General features: G+C 37.3%; 1 long non-coding RNA gene across 1 annotated transcript; it reads left to right on the top strand.

Moving 5' to 3' along the window:
• The first annotated feature begins 4,618 nt into the window (after nt 1-4,618).
• Nucleotides 4,619-22,451, top strand: LOC120860810. The gene is made up of 3 exons (XR_005720436.1): nt 4,619-4,653; nt 6,352-6,355; nt 22,352-22,451. It is a non-coding gene; the product is annotated as an uncharacterized LOC120860810 (long non-coding RNA).
• The last annotated feature ends 1,408 nt before the right edge of the window (nt 22,452-23,859 follow it).

Raw genomic sequence — 23,859 nt, 5'->3', positions numbered from 1 at the left:
AGGTATGGTCCCAATCTTAGGGAAAATATCCAGCCTTTTGTCATTAAGTATGATATTAATTGTAGAATTTTATAGATGTATTTTATAAGATTAAAACATTTTAATTCTGTTCCTAGTTTTATGAGAGCTTTTGTAGTACCACTTCAGAACTTGACCTTATTTGGGTTTCAGTTGTCTGTTGATGAATTATATCTTGGCTCCTGTTCAGAGAACTTGTATTTGGCATCCTGTTGTCCAGAGGGACTTCAGAAACAGACTCACATTGTGACTTTGAGATCTTTCTTTCTTTCTAATCCTGAAAATTAGCTCCCACACAGATATACATATATTCGTTTCTTGTTGATATTGTTGAACTCTTCTATATATGTTTAAAACTACAATTTCTCAGTGTTTCTGGATGCAGAACATTCATTTAATCACTCATGCTGCTAAAAATAAAAATTATTATCCTTATGTGACAGGTTACTAATGAAAAATCAGGTACCTTCTTTTTTGCAAAAAGGAAAACTGAGATTCCAGGATGTTAAGAAATGAATAAAATTCAAATCCACCTGATCTTAAAATTTCCTCTTTCTGGTAGTCCAGTTCAGTTCAGTTCAGTTCATTTCAGTCGCTCAGTCCTGTCTGACTCTTTGTGACCCCATGAATCACAGCACGCCAGATCTCCCTGTCCATCACCAACTCACAGAGTTCACTCAGACTCACGTCCATCGAGTCAGTGATGCCATCCAGCCATCTCATCCTCTGTCGTCCCCTTCTCCTCCTGCCCCCAATCCCTCCCAGCGTCAGAGTCTTTTCCAATGAGTCAACTCTTCGCATGAGGTGGCCAAAGTACTGGAGTTTCAGCTTCAGCATCATTTCCTCCAAAGAACACCCAGGGCTGATCTCCTTCAGAATGGACTGGTTGGCTCTTCTTGCAGTCCAAGGGACTCTCAAGAGTCTTCTCCAACACCACAGTTCAAAAGCATCAATTCTTCGGCACTCAGTCTTCTTCACAGTCCAACTCTCACATCCATACATGACCACTGGAAAAACCATAGCCTTGACTAGACGGACATTCATCGGCAAAGTAATGTCTCTGCTTTTGAATATACTATCTACGTTGGTCATAACTTTTCTTCCAAGGAGTAAGCATCCTCTAATTTCATGGCTGCAGTAACTATCTGCAGTGATTTTGGAGCCCCAAAAAATAAAGTCTGACACTGTTTCCACTGTTTCCCCATCTATTTCCCATGAAGTGATGGGACCAGATGCCATGATCTTCGTTTTCTAAATGTTGAGCTTTAAGCCAATTTTTTCACTCTCCACTTTCACTTTCATCAAGAGGCTTTATAGGTCCTCTTCACTTTATGCCATAAGGATGGTGTCATCTGCATATCTGAGGTTATTGATATATCTTGCAGCAATCTTGATTCCAGCTGGTGCTTCTTCCAGCCCAGGATTTCTCATGATGTACTCTGCATATAAATTAAATAAGCAGGGTGACAATATACAGCCTTGATGTACTCCTTTTCCTATTTGGAACCAGTCTGTTGTTCCATGTCCAGTTCGAACTGTTGCTTCCTGACCTGCATATAAGAGGCAGGTCAGGTGGTCTGGTATTCCCATCTCTTTGAGAATTTTCCACACTTTATTGTGATCCACACAGTCAAAGGCTTTGGCATAGTCTATAAAGCAGAAATAGATGCTTTTCTGGAACTCTCTTGCTTTTTCCATGATCCAGCGGATGTCGGCAATTTGATCTCTGGTTCCTCTGCCTTTTCTAAAACCAGCTTGAACATCAGGAAGTTCATGGTTCACGTATTGCTGAAGCCTGGCTTGGAGAATTTTAAGCATTACTTTACTAGCATGTGAGATGAGTGCAACTGTGCAGTAGTTTGAGCATTCTTTGGCATTGCTTTTCTTTGGGATTGGAATGAAAACTGACCTTTTCCAGTCCTGTGGCCACTGCTGAGTTTTCCAAATTTACTGGCATATTGAGTGCAGCACTTTCACAGCATCATCTTTCAGGATTTGAAAGAGCTCCACTGTAATTCCATCACCTCCACTAGCTTTGTTTGTAGTGATACTTTCTAAAGCCCACTTGACTTCACATTCCAGGATGTCTGGCTCTAGGTGAGTGATTACACCATCATGATTATCTTGGTCATGAAGATCTTTTTTGTACAGTTCTTCTGTGTATATTACCACCTCTTCTTAATGTCTTCTGCCTATGTTAGGTCCATACCATTTCTGTCCTTTATCGAGCCCATCTTTGCATGAAATGTTCCCTTGGTGTCTCTGATTTTCTTGAAGAGATCCCTAGTCTTTCCCATTCTGTTGTTTTCCTCTATTTCTTTGCATTGATTGCTGAAGAAGGCTTTCTTATCTCTTCTTGTTATTCTTTGAAACTCTGCATTCAGATGCCTGTAGGAAGCATTATATAGATGCAAAGAATATCAAATTGGTGGGAAAAGGCATGATTTAAGCAATAGGCATAATTTTATTTGTGACTTCTAAACTATTTGATTTTATAAAAAGTGTGATAAATATTTTGTTAATTTAAAACATTTTCTAATGATGAATTTTTACCTGTTCCAAACCTAATTGAATTAATTTTAAGCAATAGCAATAAAAAAATATACAGAAGACAAAATGATTGGAAGAGATGGTAGAATGTGATAAATAATGGATACTTCTAATTTAATAACAGAAAATTCAAAAATACATAATAATACAGAAAGACTTTCTAATAATCATCTCTTTGGGTATTTAATGTCTTATAATATAACATACACTTAAGTGATCTTAACTTTAGTTGGTACTATGAATTTGTGTTTAAAAGAGCCAGAGCTTAAGTTAAATAAAAGCAGCGAAGAAACTGGTTTTTGTTTTGTTTTGAATGAGAGTCAATTTTACCTTTTTAGGTAAAATGAATATATAGTGCTAGATACAAATCACTAACATTTAAAAAATCTGTTTTATGTTATATTTTGATCATTTTCAGTGGAATTCTGTGCTTTATTTTGACTTCTAAAGCAATAAAAAATTCAAACCACCCTTCTGAGGACTATACTTTCAAATATTTTAACACCTTAATGGCTTCACACTGAAGATAAAAATATTTATACATTCATTTTTCAAAGCATTTAGATTATGGAAAGTGCATAATAAGATGTAAAAACAAATTGTGATTACTAGAGCATAATTTTTGTGTGTGTCTACATATGCATAATGAAAGGAAGAAAAATGCCTTACTAAAGCATATTAATACAGATATTCATAAAGTGGGAAGAAGGGAAATAATTAATGACTTCCTCCCAGCATGTTATTTATACAAACTTCTTGACAGGATAAAGCAACAGCTACCAAGTTTCCATTTGTGTTAAGTGTTTTCATATGGTAACGGATGAAATAACTCTGAATTTAAGAAAATTTCTGATCTGTTCCTTTTTATGTCTCCCATATTTTCCAGCTGCTCTACCAGTCTTTAATTTATCTTTTATCACCTGAGCAATTAAAGATGGGCTTTATAGTTAATCATGTTTATCTCATAAACTACTCAACTTGTCATGACAAACACCAAAAATGGCCTCATGTTGTGTCATAAATAGAACCAAATGAGGAGTCAGAAAATTTACTCTGTAGTATGAATGCCAAAGCAAGGCAGTCTTATATGCACAAGGGTTAGGTAATCATCTAAATAGGCTTATTTGAGAGGCACTTGGGAAAGAATTCTGCTAGGCAAGGATTTCCTCCACTATTTGACACATTTCCTGAAATTATTACATTTAGGATTCAGTCCTTTGGCTTCAGACATTGGACTTTTTAAAATTTTCATTTCTAAAAAGCAGGTGGCCTGGAAATTATAGTAATAGTTCCCAATCTAGCTACTTATCCATTGTTGTTTATAGTTCAACTGATTTTATTATAAATAAAATTATAAACATTTTACTTACTAAAATTTTCAATTTGATTTCTCTGGTCCTCTGATACTTGCATCCCCCTGTTCTACTAGTTCATTGGTTCCATTCCCAATATGAGAGAATATCTATCTGCATGATTATCTTTGCTATAATTCCAGTATTAAGATTTATATGTACCCTATGAAATACTGAAAATAGTCTGTTGCCTTCTCATCCTCAAACATGTTTATACATTTTGCTCACTATAATTTCTTTATTCAAATGACAAAAGAATAGATCTTCTGTGGAGATATTTGTTAATTTTGTGAAAAGCTTAGGGTTAATTTAATAAAAATCTAAAAATAAAACAGCTTGGGCCCTGTGTAGCAATATTTGGTTATTTGGTTATGTAATTTAAATCCAGATTATCCTTTACTTATGGGAGATACATGTGTTTAGAGAAGGGACACCATTATTAGGTATTGCTGCTAAAAGCTGTTACATTATGAAGACTGACTGGGACTGCCTTACCACTTGTAAGGCATATCAAATTATATCAAATGGAACAGCTGATATCAAACAAAAATTCTCCATAAATTTTGAAGTAAATTCCCCTAAAATCCACTAGAGATGAGTGAATTTTAGAGATAATCCTTTGACTAAGTTTTATTTTATTCTGTGATTTTTTTCATCAGATCAGATAGCACTTTTGTTTCTTGCATGCATTCTTGGTTGCTCAGTCATGTTTTACTCTGCGATCCCATGGACTGTAGCCCACCAGGTTCCTCTGTCCATGGAATTCTCTAGGCAATATTACTGGAGCCTGTAGCCATTCCCTACTCCAGGGGATCTTCCCAGACCAAAATTCTGACTTGCGTCTCTTGCATCTCCTGCATTGCTGGTGAATTCTGTCTGAGCCAACAGGTAAGCCCTTCTGTTTCTTCAGTTTAGTTCAGTTGTTCAGTTGTGTCTGACTCTTTGCAACCCCATGGACTGCAGCACGCCAGGCCTCATTGTCCATCACCAACTCCCGGAGTTTACTCAAACTCATGTCCATTGAGTCAGTGATGCCATCCAACCATCTCTTCGCTATTATCTCCTCCACCTGCCTTCACTCTTTCCCAGCATCAGGGTCTTTTCAAATGAATCAGCTCTTCACATCAGGTGGCCATAGTATCACAGTTTCAGTTTCAACATCAGTCCTTCAAATGAATATTTAGGACTGATTTCCTTTAGGATGGACAGGTTGGATCTCCTTGCCGTCCAAGGGACTCTCAAGAGTCTTCTTCAACACCACAGTTCAAAAGCATCAATACTTCGGCTCTCAGCTTTCTTTGTAGTCCAACTTTCACATCCATATATGACCACTGGGAAAAAAAAAATTAGCCTTGACTAGAGAAACCGCTGCTGACAAAGTAATGTCTCTGCCTTTTAATATTTTGCCTAGGTTGGTCATAACTTTTCTTCCAAGGAGCAAGTGTCTTTTAATTTCATGGCTTCAGTCACCATTTGCTGTGACTCTGGAACCCCAAGAAATAAAGTCTGTCATGGTTTCCACTATTTTCCCATCTATTTGCCATGACGTGATGGGACCAGATGCCATGATCTTAGTTTTCTGAAAGTTGAGTTTTAAGCCAACTTTTTCACTCTTCTCTTTCACTTTCATCAAGAGGCTCTTTAGTTCTTCTTTGATTTCTTCCATAAGGATGGTGTGCTCTGCTCATCTGAGGTTATTGATATTTCTCCTTGCAATCTTGATTCTAGCTTGCACTTCATCCAGCCCAGCATTTATCATGATTTACTCTTTATATAGATTAAATAAGCAGGGTGACAATATACAGCCTTGAGGTACTCCTTTCCTGATTTGGAACCAGTCTGTTGTTCCATGTCCAGTTCTAACTCTTACTTCCTGACTTGCATACATTTCTAAGGAAGCAGGTCAGCTGGTCTGATATTCTCATATCTTTAAGAATTTTCCACAGTTTGTTGTGATTCACACAGTCAAAAGCTTTGGTGAAGTCAACAAAGCAGAAGTAGATGTTTTTCTGGAACTCTTTTGCTTTTTTGATGATCTGACAGATGTTGCAATTTGATCTCTGGTTCCTCTGCCTTTTCTAAACTCAGCTTGATCATCTGGAAGTTCATGGTTCATGTACTGTTGAAACCTGGCTTGGAGAATTTTGAGCATTACTTTACTAGTGTGTGAGATGAGTGCTATTGTGCAGTAGTTTGAGCATTCTTTGGCATTGCCTTTCTTTGGAATTGGTATTAAAACTGACATTTTCCAGTCCTGTGGCCACTGCTGAGTTTTCCAAATTTGCTGGCATATTCAGTGCAGCACTTTCATAGCATCATCTTTTAGGATTTGAAATAGTTCAGCTGTAATTCCATCATCTCTACTATCTTTGTTTGTAGTGATGCTTCCTAAGGCCCACTTGACCTTGCATTCCAGAATGTCTGGCTCTAGGTAAGTGATCATACCATTGTGATTATCTTAGAATGGCTATTATTAAAAATACAAAAAATAACAATTGTTGTTGAAGATGTGGCATAAAGGGAATTTTTGTTCCCTCTTGGTGACCATGTCAACATATGCAACCACCATGGAAAACAGTATGGTGGTTCCTTTAAACATTGAAAATAGAACTATTATATAATTCAGCAATTCCATTTCTAAATATTTATCTGAAGAAAACAAATGTATTCACCTCCATGTTCATTTCATGCTTCCCTTGTGGCTCAAATGGTAAAGAATTTGCCTGCCAATGCAGGAGACCCAGGTTTTATCCCTGGGTCAGAAGGAAATGACAATCCACTCCTGAATTCTTGCCTGGGAATTCGCATGGACAGAGGAATCCATAGAGTCCCAGACAATCAGAGACAACTTAGCAACTAAACAGAAGAACAAACATCTATACAACAATCTACACACACATAATAAAATGTTGCCATTTGAGACAATATTGATGAAATGTGACAGCATTTTGCTAATAAAATAATTCAGACAGATAAATATGAATACTAAATCTAAACAACAAAAACAACAAAAGGAGGAAAATCTCAAAGGTACAGAGAAGAGATTTGTTATTGACATAGGCAAAGCATGGGAGTTGGGCAAAATGGGTGAAGAGATTTAAAACATGTAAATTTAGATATATATATTAATAAGTAATGGGTTTGTACTGTATAGCATGTTGCCTATAATTAATAATATTGTTAGATATTTAAAAATTTGTGAGAGGAAATTTTAAAACTTTAACATGAAAAAATGTGTAAGATGGATGTATGAAGATGGATGTTAAATTGAATGATTGTCATGACAATTTTTCAATATATAAAAATATTGAATCTTATTATATACTTGAAACTAACATACTGATGTATGTCGATTACTCTGACACATAGAAATTTGAAGTAAATATTAGTGAAAGCTTGATTTAAATTTAATGGGGAGTTTTTTTCTAATGTTTCCCAATCTAACATTGCCTTTTGAAAAGGAATTGATAATATGTTGGCTTGATAGAAGCAAGGTCCGATGCTGTAAAGAGCAATATTGCATAGGAACCAGGCAAGTCAGGTCCATGAATCAAGGCAAATTGGAAGTGGCCAAACAAGAAATGGCAAGAGTGAACGTCGACATTCTAGGAATCAGTGAACTAAAATGGACTGGAATGGGTGAATTTAACTCAGATGACCATTATATCTACTACTGCGGGCAGAAATCCATCAGAAGAAATGGAGTAGCCATCATAGTCAGCAAAAGAGTCTGAAATGCAGTACTTGGATGCAACCTCAAAAACGACAGAATGATCTCTGTTCGTCTCCAAGGCAAACCATTCAATATCACAGTTATCCAAGTCTATGTCCCAACCAGTAATGCTGAAGAAACTGAAGTTGAACGGTTTTATGAAGATCTACAAGAACTTCTAGAACAAACACCCAAAAAAGATGTCCTTTTCATTATAGGGAACTGGAATGGAAAAGTAGAAAGTCAAGAAACACCTGGAGTAAAAGGCAAATTTGGCCTTGGAATGTGGAATGAAGCAGGGCAAAGACTAACAGAGTTTTGCCAAGAAAATGCACTGGTCATAGCAAACACCCTCTTCCAACAACCCGAGAGAAGACTCTACACATGGACATCACCAAATGGTCAACACCGAAATCAGATTGATTATATTCTTTGCAGCCAAAGATGGAGAAGCTCTATACAGTCAACAAAAACAAGACAAGGAGCTGACTGTGGCTCTGATCATGAACTCCTTATTACCAAATTCAGACTTAAATTGAAGAAAGTAGGGAAAACCACTAGACCATTCAGATATGACCTAAATCAAATCCCTTATGATTATAGAGTGGAAGTGAGAAATAGATTTAAGGGCCTAGATCTGATAGATAGAGTGTCTGATGAACTATGGACTGAGGTTGGTGACATTGTACGGGAGACAGGGAACAAGGCCATCCCCATGGAAAAGAAATGCAAAAAAGCAAAATGGCTGTCTGGGGAGGCCTTAGAAATAGCTGTGAAAAGAGGAGAAGTGAAAAGCAAAGGAGAAAAGAAAAGATATAAGCATCTGAATGCAGAGTTCCAGAGAACAGCAAGAAGAGATAAGAAAGCTTTCCTCGGTGATCAATGAAAAGAAATAGAGGAAAAGAAGAGAATGGGAAAGACTAGAGATCTCTTCAAGAAAATTAGAGATACCAAGGGAACATTTCATGCAAAGATGGGCTCGATAAAGGACAGAAATGGTATGGACCTAACAGAAGCAGAAGATATTAAGAAGAGGTTGCAAGAACACAGAAGAACTGTATAAAAAAGATCTTCACAACCCAGATAATCATGACGGTGTGATCACTAATCTAGAGCCAGACATCCTGAAATGTGAAGTCAAGTGGGCCTTAGAAAGCATCACTACGAACAAAGCTAGTGGAGGTGATGGAATTCCATAAGAGCTGTTACAAATCCTGAAACATGATACTGTGAAAGTGCTGTACTCAATATGCCAACAAATTTGGAAAACTCAGCAGTGGCCACAGGACTGGAAAAGGTCAGTTTTCATTCCAATCCCAAAGAAAGGCAATGCCAAACAATGCTCAAACTACTGCACAGTTGCACTCATCTCACACACTAGCAAAGTAATGCTCAAAATTCTCCAAGCCAGGCTTCAGCAATACGTGAACCATGAAATTCCTGATGTTCAAGCTGGTTTTAGAAAAGGCAGAGGAACCAGAGATCAAATTGCCAACATCCTCTGGATCATGGAAAAAGCAAGAGAGTTGCAGAAAAAAACATCTATTTCTGCTTTATTGACTATGCCAAAGCCTTTGACTGTGTGGATCACAATAAACTGTAGAAAATTCTCAAATAGGTGGGAATACCAGACCTCCTGACCTGCCTCTTGAGAAATCTGTATGCAGGTCAGGAAGCAACAGTTAGAACTGGACATGGAACAACAGACTGTTTCCAAATAGGAAAAGGAGTACATCAAGGCTGTATATTGTCACCCTGCTCATTTAACTTATAGCAGAGTACATCATGAGAAATGCTGGACTGGAAGAAACACAAGCTGGAATCAAGATTGCCGGGAGAAATATCAATAACCTCAGATATGCAGATGATACCACCCTTATGGCAGAAAGTGAAGAGGAACTAAAAAGCCTCTTGATGAAAGTGAAGGTGGAGAGTGAAAAAGTTGGCCTCAAGCTCAACATTCAAAAAACAAAGATCATGGCATCCGGTCCCATCACTTTATCGGAAATAGATGGGGAAACAGTGGAAACAGTGTTTTATTTATTTATTTATTTATTTTTGGGAGCTCCAAAATCACTGCAGATGGTGACTGCGGCCATGAAATTAAAAGACACTTACTCCTTGGAAAAAAAGTTATGACCAACGTAGATAGCATATTCAAAAGCAGAGACATTACTTTGCTGACTAAGGTCAGTCTAGTCAAGGCTATGATTTTTCCAGTGGTCATGTATGGATGTAAGAGTTGGACTGTGAAGAAGGCTGAGCGCCGAAGAATTGATGCTTTTGAACTGTGGTGTTGGAGAAGACTCCTGAGAGTCCCTTGGACTGCAAGGAGATCAACCAGTCCTTTCTGAAGGAGATCAGCCCTGGGGTTTCTTTGGAAGGAATGATGCTAAAGCTGAAACTCCAGTACTTTGGCCACCTCATGCAAAGAGTTGACTCATTGGAAAAGACTCTGATGCTGGGAGGGATTGCAGGCAGGAGGAGAAGGGGACGACTGAGGATGAGATGGCTGGATGGCATCACTGACTCGATGGATGTGAATCTGAGTGAACTCCAGGAGTTGGTGATGGACAGGGAGTCCTGGCATGCTGCGATTCATGGGGTTGCAGAGAGTTGGACACGACTGAGCAACTGAACTAAACTGAACTGAAAGATCATGTAGGGAAACACCAGCTGCCATGCTTGGGCCAAGCATCTCATTAATAATCTTCTAACCGTGCCTATGAGACCATTGCTTTTATTCACTCCATTTCAAAATGAGAAAAGTTAAGTTCCTCAAGTTGTATGACTAGAGAATAAATTTCTGTTCTAAATTAGCTGTCTTATTTGAGGACCTCTTTCCTCTCCATTCCTGTTTCCCTCTCCTCCCCGATATTCTCTTCTTCTCTTTCTTTCACTTTCTCAGTGATTTCAGATTTTCGTTGAACTGTTTAATATTTCAGTGTCATCTGTATCTTTAAACCCTTAGACATGTTTGAATATAATCTTCACATTCAAAATTTATACCCAACCAATGGATCATTTTCATGCAAACAAATGATACAAGAGACATTACAGAAATGAGAAAATGGGACACCCAAATGACAGCCTTGCCCAGTATGTTCTTTGCCTAATAGGGACTGGAAGCAGGGGATGCAATTTGAGGATGTCAACTCTTAATTGATTTTCAACATTATACTGGAGGTTCTAGACAGTGCAATCAAGAGCAAATAAATCATGACCTCCATATTGAACCTGGGGGGCTTCCCAGGTGACATTAGCAGTTAAAGAACCAGCTTGCCATGCAAGAGACTAAAAGAGACATGGTTAGAACTCTGGTTTGGGAAGGTCTCCTGTAGGAGGGCATGACAACCCATTCCATTATTCTTGCCTAGAGAATGCACATAGACAGAGGAGCCTGGCGGGCTACATTCTATTGAGTCACAAAGAAACACGACTGAAGCAACTTAACACACATGCACTCTTACCATTTCTTTTCACCATTTTACTGGAGGTTCCAGATAGTGCAATCAGGGCAAACTAAATCATGACTTCCATATTGCATTGGATGAAGCAATATTGCCTATATTCATAGCTGACATGGTTCCATATGTAGAAAATCTCAAGGAATCAAAAAGAAAGAAAGAGGGAGAGAGAGAAAGAAAAAAGAAAAAGGAAAGACTGTACTAGATCCAATAAACTCACTTATCAAGGTTGCAGGATTCAATTGTGTTTCAAAATATTAGCAACACAATTTGAAAATAAAATTAAGAAAAAATCCATTTAAAATATTATGAAAATATAAAATACATAGCAATAAGTTTAACAAAGAACAAAACTTAAACACTAAAAACTGCAAAGTATTACTGAGCAAAATTAAAGATCTAAATGAATGAAGAGAGGTTCTATGTTCATTGATTGAAAGAATCAATATCATTAAGATGACAATTCTCCCCATACTGATCTACAGTTTCAGTGTGATCACTATCAAAATTTACAAATTAACCCTAATATTTGTGTGGAAGTACAAGCAACCTACATTTTCAAAGCAATTTTTAAAAGAAAAGACAAATTTGAGTATTTATATCCCCTTAATCCAAAACTTACTGTGAAGCCACAGTAAATAAGAGAGTGTGTTATTGGTTCAAGGATAAGCTTATTAACCAACAGAGAGATGGAGAGGGAAACAAGACAAGAATATAGAGAGAAGCACTCCTTTGTTTCCTATCTGCATTAGACTTCACATCTCTGTTTCAAGGTGAAATATAGTGTCTGTCTACTCCAGAACTATAAAATCTGCCCTTTCTCCAAGGGCTTACTCTTAATCTCCTCATGTATTCATTATCAACTCTGGATGAAATAAAGAAACCAAAAAATCTGTCTGCAACTTATTTAATGAGCTACAAAATGAACAACAGTCTTAACATGACATTCTAAACTTTAAATAGTTCATTCATTTCGGGATCAATATGATAACCTTTGCTTCATGACTAGTTTTCATGTGAAACTATGCTGAAGGGAATCATGTATCATCAAAATTTATGCCTGTTTGTGTGAGTGTGTCTGTGTGATTTTACCTTCTCAATATTGAGTCATATACTTGCACCAGTAAATGTATTTCTTTTTTCTTTGAAATTAAATCACTCAGTCATTTCTTCCCTACTATGCTATTAATAAATAGCACCTCTGTTAGATGAAAGAACAGGAGCATTAGCTGATAGGTATTAGAAAGTTTTTTAAAAAGAGAAGGAAATATGTTGTAATAGGAAAATGTAAGACCCTGAATTCTTTCCAGTTCAATTTTCCATTGTGCCATCATTAAACAGAATTTCCAGGACACTAGCAGTCTCACATAATTGGGTCAAAATAAGCCCTTGATGAGTAATAATACATTCAAATGGTAGGTACTATAGAGAAAGAACTTCTGATGAGGACAGATTTTTTTTAAAAAAGCCAAATATTTAAAGGACAGTTCACTTGAAAAGTTGTTTTAGAAAAACATACACTTAAGTAGTGATTATTTTTGTGAAGGATAAAAAGAGAAATCTCACTGTTGTATTTCTTTTATTGCTATTGCTTTCTTTATAAGCCGTATGATTGTAAAAATACAGGTTACAGCAGAAAATCTGGCCTTCATTCTAGCTTCATAAGTTTCTTTTCTCAAGGGGAAAAAACAACAACAAAAAGAAACTAGATGTGTTTTGAAAAGTTATGTTAAAAGTATAAGCATATAAATGTTAAATAGTATTTTAATAAATCATATGTCATTTTATTTGGCAAAATTTATCACATTCAAAAAGTGAATTTAAAGTTATAAAGAATAATTTTAAAATAGTTGCTTTCTGTTAAAGTTCTACTATTTGCTCTGAACTCACTGGGCTATTTAGCTCATTTACTGTTGACAGTATTTCTATGATGTTGATATAACAGTACCATTTAAAGAAAAAATGATCTTCATTCATTCAAAAAAATTTATGACTTCCCAAGAAGGCATATGACCTCCTTAACACCACTCTGCAAGATAACAGTTTGAACTGACATTGAAATCCATTTTGACTTTACAGCACATATCCTTTCACACTAATTCTATCTTGCAAAGATATTGAAAATACATGTGACTGATATATTCTTATGCATTCAAAGTGTCTATCTCATTTACCTTTATCATTAAAGTAAATTTACAGAAACATGAACAATTAATATTAAATATAATTTTAACATCTAGAATACATTATATATAGCCTTCCAACTCTTTTTCTGTGAATTTATGTGGGAAATTTATCATAGTGGCATCCTAGACCTGAGGCTATTGTATTTGTTTTAGATGTTGGGAATACTTTACTCAATTCTCATGACTCTAAGAAAAAGGCATTTTTATCATTCCAAATTTACAAGTGAAAAAAGTGATACACTTTCCAGTTTTATCTTGTATATTTATTGCCCTAGACTGGGAGTTCACAGTTTCTCCAAGTGGCCATAGTTTCACCTTTTAGTTGGAAATGGTATTCGACATTAGAGGTACCATTGATTCTAGACATTTTCAATGGACAACTTTGGTGAATAATTTTGTTTACAGATAAAACACATTTGAGCTCATACTGATATTTTCAATTCAAATATATCCCACATTACGTTTGAGTAACAAAATCAACAAAACAGCAAAAGCAATAAAACAGGATACAGTTTTGTTTTCTTTTCACAGTTCTTCTTTTGTTGTTTTAATCCTTGGATTATCCTGCAATAACATATCTTCAAAATGCTTATTTTAAAAGTGATTTGGAATAGTTCTTCTCTGCTCCTTTCTCTAAAAAGATACATACTTTGTTCCTTTTACTTTGACTTTTGACATTTAGGCACTTTTTTTTTCCTCAGCATAATTTTGTTTTGCAATTACAGTTACATAAACTATCTATCTTCTTTTTCTGTCTGTTCCACTCTCCTTTCTCCCCCTCTTCAGAGGTAAACATTTTAACAATTATATCAGTTATACTTCCACTTAAACAAGTATAATGAAATATATAAACAAAGATTTCCCTATTCTTAGAAAAATAATAGCATATCATAAGATTTTTCTTTACTTTTTTAATATAAAATCTTACAGATCATTCCATCAAAAATATGGCTAAATACCTGATTCTTTTGATAGTTGTATAACATTCATTTACTTCTTGTGTTATATCTTATTCAATCTGCCTTTTATTGATAGATGTTTGGGTTACTTCCAGTCTTTGACTTTAAAAATGGTACAACTATTTCATTTTTTAACCAGTGTCATTGGAATGGGCTCTTAGAAGTAAAATCACTAATCAAAGTGTAATTGCATATGTAATTTTAGTGGGTATTGCCAAATTCCCCTTCTAGAGGTTGAACCAGTTTGCATTTCTGCCAGCAATTATGAGAATGCCTATTTCCCCATAGCCTTGCCAATAGAGTATATTGTCAAATTTTTGAATTTTTGCCCATTTAATAGATGAAAAATGTTATTCTCCTGTAATTTTACTTTACATTTCTCTTATTATGTGCAAGGGTGATCATTTCATTATGTGGTTAATAGCTATTTGCATTTCATTTTCTGTGATTTTTTTCTGTCCATATTTCTAACATCTCTTCTAAAAATTCATTGTTTTTTTATATTCTTTGTATAAAAGGAATATAAAACCTCTAATACAATAGAAATTTAAATAAATTTCTCAGTTATTTCTTATTATATGATACATATAATATTTTTAAAATTACAGTTAACTATAACTATATAGATATAATAATAATGCCATGCCAAACTTTCTTTTTAATTTTTATAGTCTGTTTATCTATGATTTTACTTTTTTACCCCCTGGATTTTTGCCACCTAGAGTTAGAAAAATTTCCTTTCTCTAGTTTATAGAGGAATTCTTCCATGTTTCTTATAATAAATACTTGTATTATTAGTTACATTTAAATATTTAATCAATTTGAAATTTATAGCAATATAGTATATACTGACCAGATACAATTTTTATCATTTTATTATGTGCTTGTTTAGTGAGAAGTTTCTTTCCATTACTAACTTGAGATAGCATCTTTATAATTTAGTAAATCTGCATATGTAATTCGGAGAAGGAAATGGCAACCCACTCCAGTACTTTTGCCTCGAAAATCCCATGGACAGAGGAGCCTGGAAGGCTGCAGTCCATGGGTCACAAACAGTAGGACACGACTGAGTAACTTCCCTTTCACTTTTCACTTTCATGCACTGGAGAAGGAAATGGCAACCCACTCCAGTGTTCTTGCCTGGAGAATCCCAGGGACGGGGGAGCCCAGTGGGCTGCTGTCTCTGGGGTCGCACAGAGTCGGACACGACTGAAGCGAAGTAGCAACAGCAGCAGCAGCATATGTAATTAGATATCTTTCCAGATATTCTACTCTCTGCCATTGTTTGTTCTGAGTATGTGACAATACTAATTTTTTAAACTTTAGAGTATAATTTATGTTAAAGCTAGACACCTTCTCCATTTCTTTTGCTTTCAGGGTTTATGGTCCATTCTTTGTTTAAATATGCAAATATACTGACCTTCATGCAAATGTATTTTACAAGTTTTTTTCAGAACTTTTTAATATGTTAAAAAATAAATTTCAGCAGTTGTACATTTTGCATATGTAATTCAATCTATTAAGCAATTCATGAATTGGGAAACAACTCATCTAATAAGCAGTTAGATACTCAAAAAAATTAGTACAAGATGGAAGGTTTTCATGGACAGAATTGTGGGACAAGGAATTATTAGCAAAAAGTATAGAATCTTTCAAAGGCCAGGTCATTTTCTTTTGGGGGAAGGGAATGGTATGGGTAGCATTATGCAAATTACCGCAGTTCAGTTCAGTTCAGTTCAGTTCAGTCCTCAGTCGTGTCTGACTCTTTGCAATCCCATGAATCGCAGCACACCAGGCCTCCCTGTCCATCACCAACTCCCGGAGTTCACTCAGACTTGTGTCCATCGAGTCATTGATGCCATCCAGCCATCTCATCCTCTGTCGTCCCCTTCTCCTCCTGCCCCCAATCCCTCCCAGCATCAGAGTCTTTTTCAATGAGTCAACTCTTCGCATGAAGTGGCCAAAGTACTGGAGTTTCAGCTTTAGCATCATTGCCTCCAAAGAAATCCCAGTGCTGATCTCCTTCAGAAAGGACTGGTTGGGTCCCCTTGCAGTCCAAGGGACTCTCAAGAGTCTTCTCCAACACCACAGTTCAAAAGCATCAATTCTTCCGCGCTCAGCTTTCTTCACAGTCCAACTCTCACATCCATACATGACTACAGGAAAAACCATAGCCTTGACTAGACAGACCTTTGTTGGTAAAGTAATGTCTCTGCTTTTCAATATGCTATCTAGGTTGGTCATAACTTTTCTTCCAAGAAGTAAGCATCTTCAAATTACCTCACTAGTGCTAATTAGGAAATTTCAGATAGTCTGTTTAAAGGTCACAGACTAAAAACTGTGACTAGAAGTTTCTTAGAAGTTGAAAGTGCAATTAAATCTTGGCTTTCTCTTGGCTTCCCTGGTGGCTCAGCCAGTAAAGAATCTGCCTGCAATGCAAAAAAACCCAGGTTTTTTTCCTGGATTAAGAAGATCCCCTGGAGAAGGAAATGACACCCCAACCCAATAATTCTTACCTGGAGAATTCCATGGACAGAGAAGCCTGGCAGGTTATAGTCCATGGGGTCGCACACAGTTAGGCACGACTGAGGGACTAAGACACACACACACACACACACACACACACACATTCCTGTCTGTTGAGGGGGCAAATAACTCCTCCCTGGTGGCTCAGAAGGTAAAGCGTCTGCCTGCAGTGAGGCAGACCGGGGTTTGATTTCTGGGTCGGGAAGATCCCCTGGAGAAGGAAATGGCAATCCACTCCAGCAGTCTTGCCTGGAAAATCCCATGGACAGAGGAGCCTGATAGGCTACAGTCCGTGGGGTCGCAAAGAGTCGGACACAACTGAACAACTTCATTTCACTTTCACTTTCACTTTCACTTTCATGCCTGTCATTTCTTTTCCTTTTTTAACAGTATGTTTTAAATTAGTTAAATACATAAAAGTTTTAAAAAATTGATACAATAAAATATATACTTAGTTTGCATATGTGCAATCATGCTTGGAAAGTCATGGAACATTTAAAGTACAAACAGAAAACTCATATCTTAATCTAATTTGTGCCATGCTTTTTTGTTTGTTTTCTTACACAAAAATATTAAAGGATAAAGAATGGCTCAAGCTTTTTTTCCCAAAAGATGTTTTTTGGCTCAATACTGTTTGCTATATTAAAAATATTTTTGTGTTAATTTAAAACGTCAAGATTATTTTCACTTAAATTTTCAAGATACTGGAAACTGAAGTTTGAGAGGAGTTCCTCAGGCAGAGATCATTTTTTTCCAAAAAGGCCTTTATGCACAGAAAGGCAGTGGTTGGTCTGAGAAGGAAGACTTCAGTGCAGTGTGAAAACACACAGACTATGAATAAAACATTTATACCCTTGAGATAAGGAAGTTGTTGAAATCCAACTGCCAGGCCTCCAATGTTCCATTAGGCAGTTTTAAATGTCTGGGAGCAGTACAAACAAGTTTCTCTAGTTTGTATTTCAGACAAGTGGGACTAGTGAAGTAGACACTTTGAGGCCTTATTAGTGTGTCTGCACGCCCTCACCCCCAGAATATTGATTCATGAATATTATCATTTTGTCAGTAGAGCAATACCATAATGATTGTATAGTGGTGAGGACTGGGAATTTTAGGATCTCCAATAAGACCAGGTTGTTATTTTGTTCAAATCAGCGTTTTCTCTTTATCAAATGAACAGTAACTGAATTTCCAATCTTGTTTTTCCTTGGCTGAGATCAATTGTTGAGCTTCTTTAAACAGTTTCTCAAAATTATGATTTTGAGGAAAAAATCTTTTGGACCATAACAGAGGTGTCTTTCATTAGTCTTCTTAAGGATTGCATTTCTTGAAGAAATATCAGCAAGGAGATTTCCAGAGAGTCAAGTTTAGATTAGCCTAGATTCTTAATAATAGCTAAAGTAGGAGGAATAATATTAGATCTAATAATTCCTGAACATGGAATTATTTTAAATTTTATTTCCTCTGTAAATTAGGAAGCCACACGGCTTCCACACAATTCCAAAATCATAAGCTACTCTGAAAGCATATCTGCTATCAATATTAATATTGGCAGTTTGATCCTTGGCTATATTACAAATCCACGTGGAGCAAATAATTCAGCCTAATGGGCTAAAGTAGCCATAAGTAAAGATTTTGTATGAAAACATCCAAAGCAGTTACAATATAATAATTAGAGAAATGTAAAACCATAATGAAATATCATTTCACACTAGTTAGAATGGTCATCATCAAAAAAATCTATAAACAAAATGCTAGAGAGGGTATACCAACTTCCCATACTGTTAGTGGGAATGAATTGGTACAGCCATTATGGAGAACAGTTTAAAGATTCCTTAAAAACCAAAAACAGAGCTACCATATGATCCTGCAGTCCCACTGCTAGGCATATATACAGAGAAAAACATGGTTTGAAAGGATACTCCAATATTCATTGCAGCAATGTTCACAATAACTGAGACATGTAAACAACCTAAATATTAATTGACACATAGGTGGATAAAGAAGATGTGGTACATAAAACACAATGGAATATTACTCAACTACTAAAAAGAATAAAATAATGTTGTTTGTAACAACATGGATGAACCTGAAGATAATATTACTAAGTGGAGTAAGTCAAACAAAAACAACTATCAAATGATATTGCTTATGGGCTTCCCTTGTAGCTCAGTTGGTAAAGAATCTGCCTGAAGTGCAGGAGACCTGGGTTTGATCCCTTGGTTGGGAAGATCCCCTGGAAAAGGAAATGGCAACCCACTCTAGTATCCTTGCCTGGAAAATCTCATGGATGGAGGAGCCTGGTGGCTGCAGTCCATGGGGTCGCAAAAAGTCGGGCATTTCTGAGCAACTAACACTTACTTATTTATACGTGGAATATAAATGTAATTATTTGCAAAACAGAAACAGACTCACAAACTAGAGAACAAACTTATGGTTACCAGGAAGAGGGATAAATTTGGAGTTTGGGATTGACAGGTACATACTGGTGTATTTAAAATAGTTAACTAACAAGAACCTACTGTATAGCACAGAGACTCTGCTCAAAATTCTGTAACAACCTAAATTGGAAAAGAATTTGAAAAAAAATTATACATATGCATATGTATAACTGAATCACTTTGTTGAATGCCCGAAACTAATACAACATTGTTGATTAGCTATACTCCAGTGAAACAAAGATTTTGAAAGAAATAAAATAGCAAGAGTATACAAGAACAAAAAATTTTCCATTGTCACCTTTTTAAATAGGAATCATCAACGAAATCAAGTTCCCCTAAAGCTGAGTTCTTCTGCTGACTTTATGATTAACTTCTCTATCCAAAACTTTATTCCTTTTCTTTTCCCACACCTATTCCCCTCAAGATTGAGGGGTATCAAAGGAATGGGAGCATTAAAACCAAGCAGGACCCTGAAGGGCACTCACAGTTACAAAAACCTTTCCAAGTCCCATGTGGGGAGAGAGCCAATTAAAAAGATGGCGTGTTCAAGCTCTCTCTTGCCATGTTTTGTAAATAATGACTATGTAACAGCTGAGACCATTTGTAGCACTGCACATGCACGTCATGAGGTACCCACTTGGTCATGGGGTACTTTGTCGTGTAGGAATATGTGAGCTTCATCTAAAAAGCAATGCATATTACTGCTGCATCACGGCTACGTCCACTGAGTCAGCCAGGAGAGGAGAGAATATGGCGTATCTGCTTCTATGGCTCCTGGGCCAGCCAGAAGAGAATACTGCTATGGCTGCTGTGTCAACCGGGAGAAAATAAATGTGTCTGTAATTCCTATGGCTCCTCAAGTCTTCTCCCAGTCTCTTAGCTCACTCCTTGCCTGGGTTCAGTGAACAGTGTGAAGAACAAGACAACAGGCGTCATCAACAGGGTCAGCAATACCTCCCCCATTTTTTGTTTGTAGAAAAAGGCTTCCAAAGGGCAGATTCAAATAGTTACTAATTAGGAAAATGAAGTAATGTAGAAACAAAAGAAAAGAAGTCAAGAAAAAATGGTGCAGGAATAAAGCAGAGTCCTAGTTCCTCCACAAAATATATACATAGCAATCAGGTAGAGCTGTTTGAATTCTTCTACAGACCCTCATTCAGGTGGAGGATAGAAACTTCAGACAGTATAAGCATTTAGATTCCAGAAGGCTGATTGTTATTCTTGAAACATCACCATGTTACCTCACCATCAACCAATCAGAAGGAAGTCATAAACCTTGCAGTTCTTCCCCCAAAATTTGTTTTTAAAAAGTGTTTCTCAAAGACTATTAGACAGTGCTGGTCTTTGAGCATGAGCTGTCTATTCTCCTTGCTTGGTGCCCTAAATAAAACTCTATTACAAACTCCAATGTTGCCGTTTGTCTGGCTTCTCTGTGCATCAGGCATGTGAACTTGGGTTTGACAATATCAATGAACTATGAGAAATCAGTTACCAAGTGGCATTTTCTTATTTATTTATTTCTATTTTTTTTCTCACTGCTGTGCATTATATAACTTTATTTATTTTTCTTTTTTCAGACGGAAAACATATCCATGGTTTCAGGAGGGCAATTTGTGTATCTTTTTTTTTTTTTTTTTACTTTCACAAGGAATCAGGAAGTGATGCATAAACATGAAGCAATTGTAATGATTTTACCATGGCTGGAGGGGAGATGAGCTGCAAATTTAGGACCATTCAGTTCAGTTCAGTTCAGTTCAGTCGCTCAGTCGTGTCTGACTCTTTGCGACACCATGAATCGCAGCACACCAGGCCTCCCTGTCCATCACCAACTCCCGGAGGTCACTCAGATTCATGTCCATCGATTCAATGATGCCATCCAGCCATCTCATCCTCTGTCGTCCCCTTCTCCTCCTGCCCCCAATCCTTCCCAGCATCAAAGTCTTTTCCAATGAGTCAACTCTTCACATGAGGTGGCCAAAGTACTGGAGTTTCAGCTTTAGCATCGTTCCTTCCAAAGAAATCCCAGTGCTGATCTCCTTCAGAAAGGACTGGTTGGATCTCCTTGCAATTTAAGGGACTCTCAAGAGTCTTCTCCAACACCACAGATCAAAAGCATCAATTCTTCGGCACTCAGCCTTCTTCACTACTGCTTATTTAACTTATAGATAAACCACATCATGCAAGAAAGCAGACTGGATATTTCACAAGCTGGAATCAAGATTGCAGGGAGAAATATTAATAACTTCAGATATCCAGATGACACCACCCTACTGGCAGAAAGTGAACAGGAACTAAAGAGCCTCTTGATGAAGGTGAAAGGGGAGAGTGAAAAAACTGGCTTAAAACTCAACATTCAAAAAAATGAAGATCATGGCATCTGGCCCCATTACCTCATGGTAAATGGATGGGGAAACAATGGAAATAGTGACAGATTTTATTTTCTTGAGCTCCAAAATCACTGCAGATGGGGATTGCAGCCATGAAATTAAGATACTTGTTCCCTAGAAGAAAGTCTATGACAAACATAGACAGCATATTAAGCAGAGACATCACTTTACTGACAAAGGTCTATATATTAAAAGCTACACTGATGTGAGAGTTGAATCATAAAAAAGGCTGAGCACTGAAGAATCAATGCTTTCAAACTGTGGTGCATGAGAAAACACTTGTGAGTCCCTTGGATAGCAAGAAGATAAAACCAGTCAATCCTAAAGGAAACCAACCCTGAATATTCATTGCAAGGACTGATGCTGAACCTGAAGCTCCAATACTTTGGATCCAAGATAATGAAGAGCAGACTCATTAGAAAAGACCCTGTTTCTGGGAGAGATTGAGGGCAGGAGAAGGTGACAGCAGAGGATGAGATGGTTAGATAGCATCACTGATTCAATGGACATGAGTTTGAGCAAATTCTGGAAGATAGTGAAGGAAAGGAAAAGGTGGCGTGCTGCAGTCTATGGGGTCACAAGGAGTCAGATATGACTGACAGACTGAACAACAACAACATATGTGTGCGTGTGTGTGTGTGTGTGAACGTGTGCACGATCATACGTTAGTTGCTCAGTTGTGTCTGACTTTTTGCCATCCGTGTGTGTGTGTGTGTTAATTGCTCAGTCATTTTGGACTCTCTGTGAACCCTGTAGCCTGCTAGGATCCTTCATCATGGGATTTCCAGGCAAGAATACTGGAGCAGATTGCCATTTCCTTCTTCAGGGGATCTTCCTGACTTCCTGATGCAGGGACTGAACCCAGGTTTCTCAAATTACAGGCAGACTCTTGACAATCTTACCACGAGGATATACACATGTAATCTACCACACTAGTAAAGTAATCCTCAAAATTCTCCAAGCCAAGCTTCAGCAATACATGAACCATGAACTTCCAGATGTTCAAGCTGGTTTTAGAAAAGGCAGAGGAACCAGAGATCAAATTGCCAACATCCCCTGGATCATCGAAAAAGCAAGAGAGTTCCAAAAAAAGTCTATTTCTGCTTTATTGACTAGGCAAAAGCCTTTGACTGTGTGAATCACAATAAACTGCAGAAAATTCTGAAGGAGATGGGCATACCAGACCACCTGACCTCCCTCTTGAGAAATCTATATGCAGGTCAGGAGGCAACAGTTAGAACTGGACATGGAACAACAGACTGGTTCCAAATAGGAAAAGGAGTACGTCAAGGCTGTATATTGTCACCTTGCTTATTTAACTTATATGCAGAGTACATCATGAGAAATGCTGGGCTGAATGAAGCACAAGCTGGAATCAAGATTGCTGGGAGAAATATCAATAACCTCAGATATGCAGATGATACCACCCTTATGGCAGAAAGTGAAGAAGAACCAAAGAGCCTCTTGATGAAAGTGAAAGAGGAGCGTGAAAAACTTGGCTTAAAGCTCAACATTCAGAAAACGAAGATCATGGCATCTGGTCCCATCACTTCATGGCAAATAGATGGGGAAACAGTGGAAACAGTGTCAGACTTTATTTTGGGGGGCTCCAAAATCACTGCAAATGGTGATTGCAGCCATGAAATTAAAAGACACTTACTCCTTGGAAGAAAAGTTATGACCAACCTAGATAGCATATTGAAAAGCAGAGACAATACTATGCCAACAAAGGTCCATCCAGTCAAGGCTATGGTTTTTCCAGTGGTCATGTATGGATGTGAGAGTTGGACTGTGAAGAAAGCTGAGTGCAGAAGAATTGATGCTTTTGAACTGTGGTGTTGGAGAAGACTCTTGAGAGTCCCTTGGACTGCACGGAGATCCAGTTAGTCCATCGTAAAGGAGATCAGTCCTGAATGTTCATTGAAAGGACTGATGTTGAAGATGAAACTCCAGTACTTTGGCCACTTCATGGGAAGAGTTGACTCATTTGAAAAGACCTGGATGCTGGGAAAGACTGAGGGCAGGAGAATGTGACGACAGAGGATGAGATGGCTGGATGGCATCACCAATTGGATGGACGTGAGTTTGAGTGAACTCCGGGAGATGGTGATGGACAGGGACGCCTGGCATGCTGCAATTCATGGTGTTGCAGAGTCGGACATGACTGAGCGACTGAACTGAACTAAACTGAAGAGGATTTAGGATATGAAATTCCAGCAGCTAGCTGGAATTTGTTCCTAGTAATATTTCCTAAGGCCCACTTT

Source organism: Oryx dammah, unplaced genomic scaffold (assembly GCF_014754425.2).
Source record: "Oryx dammah isolate SB20612 unplaced genomic scaffold, SCBI_Odam_1.1 HiC_scaffold_11203, whole genome shotgun sequence".
NCBI classification, from domain to species: domain Eukaryota; kingdom Metazoa; phylum Chordata; class Mammalia; order Artiodactyla; family Bovidae; genus Oryx; species Oryx dammah.
Note: the sequence above shows the minus strand (reverse complement) of the source record. Positions and strands in the feature narration are given on the sequence as shown.